General features: G+C 48.3%; 1 long non-coding RNA gene across 1 annotated transcript; it reads left to right on the top strand.

Annotated features, from left to right (window-relative positions):
• Positions 1-3,534: 3,534 nt before the first annotated feature.
• On the top strand, positions 3,535-11,110 carry LOC133068494 (uncharacterized). The gene is made up of 3 exons (XR_009695512.1): positions 3,535-4,063; positions 7,807-8,010; positions 10,596-11,110. It is a non-coding gene; the product is annotated as an uncharacterized LOC133068494 (long non-coding RNA).
• The last annotated feature ends 572 nt before the right edge of the window (positions 11,111-11,682 follow it).

Here is an 11,682-nt window from a genome sequence, read left to right as displayed (position 1 = left end):
CTCCAGTAAATGGCAACTCACTCCAGTAGTCTCGCCTGGCAAATCCCATGGACAGAGGAGCCTCAGTTCAGTTCAGTTCAGTTCAGATCAGTCACTCAGTCTTGTCTGACTCTATGTGACCCCATAAACTGCAGCACACCAGGCTTCTCTGTCCTTCACCATCTTCTGGAGCTTGTTCAAACTCATGTACATTGAGTCGGTGATGCCATCCAACCATCTCATCCTCTGTCATCCCCTTCTCCTCATGCCTTCAATCTTTCCCAGCATCAGGGTCTTTTCCAATGAGTCAGTTCTTCACATCAGGTGGCCAAGGTATTGGAGTTTCAGCTTCAGCATCAGTCCTTCCAATGAATATTCAGGACTGATTTCCTTTAGGATTGACTGGTTTGATCTCCTTGCAGTGCAAGGCACTCTCAAGAGTCTTCTCCAGCACCACAGTTCAAAAGCATCAATTCTTCAGCACTCAGCTTTCTTTGTAGTCCAACTCTCATATCCATACATGACTACTGGAAAAACCACAGCCTTGACTAGACAGAACTTTGTTGACAAAGTAATGTCTCTGCTTTTTAATATGCTATTTAGGTTGGTCATAGCTTTTCTTCCAAGGAGTCTTTTAATTTCATGGCTGCAGTCACCATCTGCAGTGATTTTGGAGCCCAAGAAAATAAAGTCTCTCACTGTTTCCATTGTTTCCCCATCTATTTGCCATGAGGTGATGGGACCGGATGCCATGATCTTGGCTTTCTGAATGTTGAGTTTAAAGCGAACTTTTTCGCTCTCTTCTTTCACTTTCATCAAGAGGCTCTTCAGTTCTTCATCACTTTTTGCCATAAGGGTGGTGTCATCTGCGTTTCTGAGGTTATTGATATTTCTCCCCGCAATCTTGATTCTAGCTTGTGCTTCATCCAGCCTGGCATTTCGCATCATGTACTTTGCACATAAGTTAAATAAGCAGGCTGACAACTCGTGTCCACCAGAGAAGGGAATGGCAAACCACTTCAGTATTCTTGCCTTGAGAACCCCATGAGCAGCATGAAAAGTGCAAGCATAGCTCCGTTTAAAATTAATTTTTTGGAGTAAAGTTGATTTACAATGTTGTATTAGTTTCGGGTGTACAGCCAAGTGAGTCAGTTATACATACCCACATATCCACTCCTTTTCAGATTCTTTTCCCATATAGGTCACTACAGAGTATTGAGGAGAGCTCTGTGTGCTATGCAGGAGGTCCCTGTTGATTATCTATTTTATATACAGTAGTGTGGACATGTCAATCCCAATCTCCCAATTTATCCTTCCCCTCCACTTTCCCCCTTGGAAACCGTAAGTTTGTTTTATACGTCTGTGGGCCTATCTGTTTCTGTTCTGTACGTAGGCTCATTTGTACTATTTTTAAGATTCTACATAAAATCAATACGTGTGATGTTTGTCTTTCTCTGTCTGACTTACTTCACTCAATATGACAATCTCTAGGGCCATCTGTGTCCCTGCCAATAGCATGATTCCATCCTTTCTTATGGACAAGAAATAGTCCATTGTAAATATATATATACACACCACACCTTCTTTATCAAGCATGATTTCTACATGTGCTAGGAAGCCAAAAATTTCATGTGACTTGCTTTCATTTGATTTATTTCATTTGATTTATTGCTGTGATCTAGAATTGAACCCCAGCATCTCAGGTCTGCTTGTGTTTCAAAATTCACCCATGTTGTTGTGTATATCTGATGTTCACTACTTCTCATTGCTGTGTAACTGGATAGACCACAATTTGTTTATATCCACTCATCTGCTGATGGACAACGGTGTTTGTTTCTAGTTCGGGGCTATTACAAAAAAAGAATCAGACATGACTGAGTGAGCACAAATAAGCTGCTATGAACATTCATGTAAAAATCTTTGTATGGACATGTATTTCCTTTTCGCTTGGGTAAGTGCCTGTGAGCAGAATGGCTGGATCACATGGTAAGCGTATGCTTAACTTTTTGAGAAGCTGCCAAGCTGTTTTCCAAACTGCCTGTATCACTTTTCATTCCTTCCAGCAATATGGGGTGGTTCTGGGTTTACCAGGGCTTAGGGTGATCTTTTTAACTTTAGCCATTCTCTAATAGATGTGTAGTGAATCTCACTGTGGTTTTAATTTGCATTTCCCTGATAGCTAATGATGTTGACCATCTTTCCATTTCCTTATTTGCCATCTTATTATTATTATTATTTTTGGTGAAGTGTTTGTTTGCGTCTTTTGTTCACTTTTTAATTATGTTGTTTCCTTATTGTTTAGTTTACAGGGCTCTTTGTATATTTTGGATTCAAGTCCTTTATCAGATAGACATATTCTTTGCAAAGATTTTTCTTCCAGTCTGTTAGGACATTTTCAACATACAAGATCTCTGCTTATTCTTGTTGCTTTTATAACATTCTGTTCTTTTTTAATGGATGTACTGTTTCACCCTTGCGAAGATATAAATTATCCTTAAAATTTTTTTCTTCTATTTTCTGCACTGTTTATCCTTGGCCTCTTTTCTTCTTTGCTTTTAGGTTAGGGGGTTTCCTTAAAGGGCCAGTTCCCTTAGCTGCCAGTTTACACTGAAGAGTGAGCTGGCCAAGGCTCTGCATACGGTAGCTGGCCTCGGTGACAAGTGTGCCTCGTGGGGGAACAGCGGAGCAGGAAGCTGAGGACACTGCAGGGGAACCTCCAAATGTCGGTGCTGCAGGGCTTCCCCCAGAGCCACTCCGTTTCCAGAGAAGAACCTTCAGATCCCCTGGTTTTCTGGGGATAGGGCGGGGGCAGTTCTGGGGGTGCCAGAGCTCCATGCACTGATGGTCACAGCATCCTCTGCTGTTCTGCTTCATGGCTCACCTTTACCATTTTTAATTTGATTTTTGCAGGGGATAAGCTCATGTCCTGGGGCCGGAGGTGGCATGGGAAGGAAGAGTCTGATGCTGGTGTCAGGCAGGGGATGAGGATGCTAGCCATTTTGCAGAGAAACCTTCCCACCTCCCCCTGTTTGAGTCCTAAAGGGTTTATTCCTGAATCCTTTCATGGTACCTGTTGCCTCGGATGCTGAGCCCCCACGGGGCCTGTGGTCGAGTGGCCTGTCTATGGAATCTCCCTTTTGGGCTTCCCCTATGGCTCAGCAGTAAAGAACCAGCCTGTAATGCAGGAGACACAAGAGATGCAGGTTTGTTCCCAGACGATCCCCTGGAGGAGGCAATGGCAACCCGGTATTTTGCCTGGAGCATCCCACGGGCAGAGCCTGGCGTGCTGCAGTCCTTACGGTCTCAAAGGACACACCTGAGGGACTGAACACAACAACCCTCTTCGTGCCCTTAAGTGGGAACCACCCCCATTCTGCCCGATCCTTCTTCTGCTTTTAGTCAACTAACCATGTCTTGACTCTCTCCGTTGCTAGTGCAGTTCTCCTGTGTTCATGTTCTTGTAGAGTATTACCATGTGGTTTGTTTTTTTTTTATTAACATTTGAAAGGGTTTTGGGGAGAGGAAGGAGTCCCATGGCTACTGAATCTGCCCCCTTTACCCCAAATCAGCATTTTACTTTCTGGCCATGACCTCCCTCCTTCGCATAGGACATATATGACTTCGCCTTCCCCAGGACATTGCCCACCGCCCTCCCTGAACCCCTGTCCCTCTCTGCTCTCTGCCCCCTGCCCCCGTGCCAAGCTCAGTACAGCCCTAAAGCCACTGACGACTCAGAAGCGCCAACTAGCAGGGCCCTGAACACCCCCCAGAGCCGCTCATGGTTTCTCAACTTCTGGTTCTTCTCTTTTCCCTCAAATTCTACACCTTCCTCTTCCTCCAAGTAAATGACCCTCCTGCTACTTCACAGGAAAAACCAAAGTTGCTGGATGAGAGGTCTGCCCATTCTCATCACCCCAGACTTGCCACCTTCCTCTCCGGCCTGGGTACCGTCTCCAGGGCCCCATCTACCCCTCCTCTACCCAGGCTCCATCCAGTAGCCCAAGGGTCCCTCTGAGAACATACATCAGGGCTCTCTGAGAAAGAAGAGGAATGCTAAATCTAGGGGTCATCATTTCAAGAGTAGGTAAGTCAAATTAGGAGTGTAGAGTGAAGTAAGTAAGTTAGACAGAGAAAGAGAAATATTGCATGATATCACTTATTTGCAGAATCTTCTTTGCAGAATTCAGAAAAAATTCTACAAAAAAAAATGAGCTTATTTACAAAACAGAAACAGACTCACAGACTCAGAGAATGAACTCATGGTTGCCGAGGGGAAGGAAGTGGAGAAGGGATGGTTAGGGAGTTTGGGATGGACATGTACACACTGCTATATTGAAAATGGATAACCGAAGGACCTACTGTACAGCACACGGAACGCTTCTCAATGTTATACGGCGGCCTGGATGGGAGGGGAGCCTGCGGGAGAATGGACACGTGTGTGCATATGGCTGAGTTGCTCTGCTCTGCACCTGAAACTATCACGACATTGTTAATTGGCTATGCTCCAATATAAAATAAAAAGTACAAAAAAAAAGATTCAAAAAATTCACTGTGCTATACTTAATGTAGTCTGGTTTGCCACTTACATCTCAATAAAACTGGAAGTGTTAATTGGGCTTCCCTGGCGACTCAGATGGTAAAGAATCTGTCTGCAATGCAGGAGGCTCGGGTTCGATCCCTGGATCAGGAAGATCCCTTGGAGAAGGGAATGGCAACCCACTAAACTTACACAGTGAAATTTTCTACTTACATCTCAATAAAACTAGGAGAAAAACCACATACAGCTGAAGCCCAGCCCCAGAATTTCTAATTCAGTAAGTACAAGCGGGGGCAAGGGAAGCAGCTCATCTGACAAATACCCAGGTGGTACTGATGCTGCTTGGCTTCAACTTGAGAATCAATGATGGAATGAACAACTTCAAGGTAAAGATGGTAATGCTGAAGTCCCCGAAATGTGTCATGTCCAGCAAAGTTGGCTAATGTCCAAGATGGACATAAAAGCAAGCTGTCACCTCCTAAATCAACGTAACCTCCACTGCAGGCTGCCTTTGGTACACCCCCTAGGAAGAAGATGCCCGACCTTGCCGTGAGTCCCAGAACAACCACTGGGGGAAAGAATTGCTACTTTGATGGTGTATCACCTGACTCTTGTTTATACAGTATTTTTTTAAAATAATTTTTTAAAAATTTATTTATTTAGTGGCTGTGCTGGGCCTTCATTGCTGTGTAGGCTTTTCTCTAATTGCAGTGAGCAGGGCCTACTCTCTAATCGCGGTATGCCGGCTTCTCATTGAGGTGGCCTCCCTTATTGCTGAGCATCGGTTCTAGGGCACACAGGCTTCGGGAGTTGTGATGCAAGGGCTCAGGAGTTGCAGTTCTCAGACTCTAGAGCACAGGCTCAATAGTTGTGGCACATGAGCTTAACTGCTCTGTGGCGTGTGGGATCCTCCCGGATCAGGGATCCAAACTGTCTCCTGCATTGACAGGTGGATTCTTTACCACTGAGCCACCAGGGAAGCCCTGTACTGTATTTTAATGTCTGATTACAGGATCAGTCATGTTCTTGACACCTGCACCAACCTTGAGCCACCAAGCATTCTATTTTGTGTGTGTAGATGTCATCGGTTTAGAAAAGTCACATCGGAATAACAATATTATTTGAGAAAGGCAATTCTAGGATTTACTAATCTTCTCTTCCTGGTGATAGAGGGTTCTCAGGACACAGATCTTCTACTCTAAAATAAGTCACTTTACTCTGTAGCAGCTCCCTGGTAGATAACTGGTTGGGGAACTAGCAAAAAACCTAACGGTGTTCGTTGAGAGTAAGGAATTCAAATACGTCCTGGGAGACAATTTAAAAAAAAAAGAAAGGAAGAAAGAAAAGAGAGGAAGCCTGGGGGCCATGACGCATTGGGCGGGTCTTTGCGTGAGGTCGTCAGAAAGGATGACACGCTTGGAAGAAAGACTCCATCAGGAGCACAGCGCTCCTCGGGCTCCTTTGGAAGCTTGTCCAGGAATTTTTTTCCATGTGGCTTAGAGGACTTGGTGGCTCATTGCTGTGTTGGCCCGCTGCCTTGCTCTGTCTGTACCCCTCACGTCCCTTCACCAAGGGTGACCCCAAGTAACAGATGGGGTACCACATGCCTGAGCTGCCCCCTGGGGAAGGTCTGCTCAGATTGCCTCCTCTTTCATGGCCAGCTTTTCTGGCCATTTAGGCTCAAATGTCACCTCTCCAAGAGGCTGGCCTGACCTCTCAATCTAATGCAGCCTCCAGGGGGAGGGGCAAGATGGTGGAGGGGACTAAAAGGCACAAACCACTGTGTATAACACAGATAAGTGGGCAGGATGTATTGCACAGAACAGGGAGCAGAGCCAACATGTCGTGATAACTCCAAGGGGAGCATAGCTTCCCAGGTGGCGCAGTGGTAAAGAATCTGCCTGACAATGCAGGAGACGTGGGTTCAATCCCTGGGTCAGGAAGATCCCCTGGAAAAGGACATGGCAACCCACTCCAGTGTTCTTGCCTGGACACCTTCATGGACAGAGGAGCCTGGCAGGCTATAGCTCATGGGGTCTCAAAAGAGTCAGACAAAACTCAGTGACTCAACAGTAGCAACAAGTGGAATATAACCTTTAAAAATTGTGAATCACTGTGTTGTAGACCTAAAACTCACACAATACTGCAAATCAACTATGCCTCAAGAGAGTAGCCTCCAACTCACATGTGTGTATGCACACCCTGACCACACACATCCAGTACACATCACAGAAACTTCCCAGCAACTCACAAACATCCCATCTCACACACACACACACAAACAGACAAGATGGTGAATTCTCAGCTCAGAAATTAAAATCTGAAATTGCAGATGGAGGCTCCACTAGGTGAAGCAATAGACCCTCAGGGTGGCATGGATTTCTTGACTCCACCCTCAACCACAGCGGTGCTGAGATCAATTGTGTCTGTGGTTTGGAGCCTCAGAGGCAGTGGGCACTCACCCCATCCAGCCCAGGGGCTGTGAACCCAGGGTGTGGCCCAGCTGGCCCCTGGCTCTCTGCTTCGGGTCTGTCTCAGCAAAACCCTCTGAACTCAGAGTGCTGGCATTCGGTCCCCTGCCACAGTGTGAGGACTGGTCATGGACCCCGCGTGGTGGGTGTGCAGCCTGGGAGGTGGTCTGCCTGCTCCACACTCCACCTCTGCTGTGACTCTCAAGCAAGGCCCTTATCTTGCCCTGGCCGAGCTTCCTCATCCATCAAATGCAGACGGAAGTGGCACTGAGCTGATGGGCTTGTGTAAGGACTTAGTGGGCCATAGCATACTTGCACGGCACCCGGCATGTTCCTCTTAATTACCCTGAGTCCAGGGTCAGATGCTCCGGTACTGCCAGTGGCAGGAAGCTTTCAGAACTGCCTTCCTGCACCCATCGTGGGTGAGAACGCATCACACTTGGTGAGTGTGAGTGGAGGCAGCCACGTGAACCATGCAGAGGTCAGGTTCAGCCATTGTGGGGATGTGCGCTCCCTTCCCCACCTCCCACCCCCCAAGGTCACTCTGGCCCCAGCATATTTCCTCAGTACTATTTGGGCTCATTTGGGCTTCCCTGTTGGCTCAGATGGTAAAGAATCCGCCTGCAATGCGGGAGACCTGGATTTGATCCCTGGGTTGGGAAGATCCCCTGGAGAAGGGAACAGCTATCCACTCCAGTATTCTGGATAATTCCATGGACAGAGGAGCCTGGCAGGTTACAGTCCATGGGGTCACAAAGAGTCGGACACGACTTTCACTATTCACTATACTCAGTTAATGACATTCTCATTTACTCACAGGGCAATGTCAGGACAGCTCAAGGCCTTCCATCCTCTGCCGTTCAAGGTCATGGGAGTGCAGGCACAGCAGTGGGACTTCAGTCATCTGCTGTGGGTGCTTCTACCCAAACCAGCAACCCCTGAAGATGCCAAGGATGCACCCCATGAAAACCAGCCAGCCAGCCTGGAAGTTTTTATCTTCTCACCCACCACCAATACTGATAAGTGATTATAAACTATTATTCAGCATCTCCTATTCAACAGAACTAGGCTTTCTATAATTGCTACTATATTTAATACTTAAGGCACATTTGTGAAGTAGATATGGTTAGCCCCATTTTACATATAGGGAAACTGAGGTTCAGAGAGAGGCAGTGAGTTGCTCCAGGTCACACAACTAAGAGATGGAAGTGTCAGCACTTGAAACCGGGCCTGGGATCTGGGCACCCACGTAGCCTCTGGATGCCCCCACCCTCCTGTTAGCCCCGAAGGATCCCCTGGTTTCTGTCTGCAGATCCAGGCAGATGGTGCTGGAAGAAACCAGCTTCGTGGCAGGCTCCGAGGTCTCAGGGCATGTGCATAGGGGCCACAGGATGCTGGGAGGCTATCAAGAGCGGGTCGGGGCTTGTACAGGCTAGGAGTCAGAGACACTGTCTGGTTATCCCAAGTGCTGGGAGATTGTTGGCATTCCCATGGAGGGAAGGGAGATAGGAGATGAGCAGCAGGAACGAGAGAGGGGCTTGGTGCCTGGGAACCAGGAGGACATGTAGAGCTCATGGGCAGGAGCCCATCACATCCTCCAGATGGTCTCAGGCTCTTGGCTTTGAGAGATAGAAACCATGAACTAGGTTAGACTAGAAAGATGGGGAGGGGGATGCTCCTGGGAGTGGGAGAACAGATGGTCCTGAACCTCTCAGCTGCCCAGACCTGGGATTGGATGCTGCCAGGGACCGTTCACCTCTTCCTTCCTCTGGGCAGTGGCTGGGGCCCTGACCAACATTTAGTGCCCTTGGGCTTCCAGGCTGCTGCTGTGAAATGCTGACACCACGCAGCTGAGATGTAGCCACCCACAGCCCCAGGACCCATGACTAGAAGGGCCTTGGCCAGAAGGGACACCACCTGGGCCACCAACGCCACAGACAGCCCTAACCTGGGTTCTTTCTGAGTAGAGACTGAGATGCAGGCTTCTGGGCAGGGTGCTGTTTGGGCAGTGACCGGACCAGAAGGAGATGCTGGCTGGAGGGGTGCCATGAAGGAGGGGAGGTGATGCAAGATGCTCTCCTGAACTGGCCACTGCTGTGCGTGCTGGGCCCCTGTCACCTCGAGGACCTTCTAAGGTGGATAGGATTGTTTCTCAGAAATCTCTGCCCCAGGACAACAGGGAGAGGCGTTTCTCCACTTGGGGAGGGTTTTGCATGAAACTTCAGTCCCCCCGCCCTCCAGAATGCTTCCAGGAATGTGGAGCAGGGTCACCCAGGCAGCAGATGATATAGATCCGAAAAGCCCCAGGTAGGAGGAGAGGGTGAGAGTGCCATGGGAGGCTGAAGATGGTCAGGCTGGAAGGACTGGTCAGTGGGACCATGGCTGGAGCAGGGCTGGGGCTGTGAAGCATCCAGAAACATGCCCTTCTTGTCACTGTCCCATTACCGTGGCTCAGCCACTCTCTTCCCGAGTGGACCAAAGCCTCCTGCTCCCAGCACCTCTATCTCATGGCTCTTGGTGCCTCATGATGTCTGTGTCCCTTCTCTCTGTAAATCTTTTGGCCTCTGCTCTTGCCAACAGCCAATAGCTGGTTTTTCTGAAACTCAAGTCCAAGCTTGAGCCTACATCCTCAAGTACAAATGGGCCCCACCCCCTCCCAGGTACCCTACAGGCCTGGGGCCAATCTGTCCATGAACCTCTGGGTCAGATGCCCTCTTCAGGATCATAGAACCTATTTTACCTCCCAAAGAATCTGATGTTAGGAAGTCATCTGCTCAGTCCTCTCATCTACCCTTTCTTGATCCTAGGAGAGAGAGAGAGAGAAGGCCTTTGCTTGTTGTCTGTTGTGGGTTTGAGGTGCGCCAAACCTTATGGGTGCACCAGCGACTGGGTCCATCATCCCCAAAGGGTGATGTGGTAGGGAGAATAAAGGCTCAAAGATGTCCATGTCCTGGGTTATCTCATCTGGCAAGGGGAGGATTAACTTGTAGATGGAATCAAGGTTGCCAGCCAGTTGACCTTAAAATAATGAGGTTGGCCTGGATTCCCTGGCCCCAGTGTAATCCTGTGGGCCCTTAGACATGTTAGAAGGAGGTAGGAGAGCCAGGGTCTGGAGGCATGCAAAATGAGAAGGACTCGACCGGAATTGCTGGCTTTGAGAATGGAAGGAGCCACAAGTCAAGGAATGCAGGCAGTCTCTAGAAGCTGGAAAATTCAAGGGAATCAACATGGTGATCCAGGGAGCTGAAGGGTACTGGGCCACCCTTCTGTCTTCTTTTTTGACAAGGCTGATGCGAGCCGTGCTTCTCCCCCTGACTCGCCAAGGCTGTCTAATATCTAGTCCAAGTCAGTCAGGTTTTGAAGCCACCAGAGCAGCCTGCCCATCTGGCCCCTCCTAACCTGCCCACGAAGCTGGCCAAACACAGACCTCTCTGCCTGCAGGCTGCCAGCAGGGTCAGTGATGAGGGCCGATGCCCACCACCATCTTCACAGCTGGATGGGAGTGATGGTAGAGGGTGGGGCTGCTCTCTAGCTGGTGGCCGGACCCTGGAGTGGGGGAGCTTAGGCACGTCCCATCCCTGCTCTGAGCCGTCCCCCTTCTCACCCAGGCCGTACCACCAAGCTGTTAAGATTGAACGCACCGTGCTATGGAAGCATTTAGTTGAGATTGAATGCCCCGCAGGCGGCAAGGACTCCCCACTGGAGAGACGCCCTGGTGGACCACAGTCTCAGAGCCCAGCTGTCCCACCCGGAAGAGAGGCCAGCCGGAGAGATGATTGAGGCTCTGCTGACGTCTCACCTCTGACTCACGCACGAAACCCCTCACATGGCAGGACAGATGGAAAAACACCAAGTTGGAGGGTGGCGTGCAGATGGCCAGATGGTTTTCATCTAAGTGATGATAAAATTTGGACCCAGGGTGCAGACGGAGACCGGGGGCTCTGAGGTGGTAAACGTGCTCCCTCCCGCCAGCCTCTCCTTGCTCACCCTCTTGGGTTCTCTCTCTTTATGTCTTTGAATCTGAGATGTCCCTTTCAAGTTGATTTCACGCTTGTTTTCTGTCTGAGCTTCTCACTCTCTCCTTCCGTGTCCTTTTCCTCTGCTTCTCCCTTCCCCCCACACTTCCTAGAAGTTACCCTCTGGTGTCCCTTGCAGCATCATTAAAGCCCATCCTTCTTTTTAAAATATTTTTATTGGGCTACAGTTGATTTACAAAGCTGTGTTAGTTTCAGGTGTAGAGCAAAGTGATTCATATGAAGAATATATATACATATTATTTTTTAGATTCTTTGCCATTATAGGCTATTATAAGACTGAATGTATTATAGTTCCCTGAGCTATATAGTAGGTCCTTGTTGGTTATCTATTTTATACATAGAAGTGTGTCTCTGTTAATCCCAAACTCCTAATTTATCCCTCTTCCCTTTACTATATTCTTGACACCAAACTGATACATTATGAACATAATTTTCTCCCCAGTCTTATTAAGAAATAATTGTCATGCATCACTGTAAAGTTTAAGGCATACAGCATGATGACTTGATTTACATGTATTTTGAATGAATGCAATCTGTTTTATGTAGGCTATAATTCAATAATAAAAATAACGAAGTGGTGGTGGGCTGATCTGTCCTGCTTGGAGAACTCAGAAGACACCTCTTGCTAGTTCCTGCTTCTTTCCGTCTGACCTGGCTG

This window comes from Dama dama, chromosome 13 (genome assembly GCF_033118175.1).
Source record: "Dama dama isolate Ldn47 chromosome 13, ASM3311817v1, whole genome shotgun sequence".
Lineage (NCBI taxonomy): Eukaryota > Metazoa > Chordata > Mammalia > Artiodactyla > Cervidae > Dama > Dama dama.
Note: the sequence above shows the minus strand (reverse complement) of the source record. Positions and strands in the feature narration are given on the sequence as shown.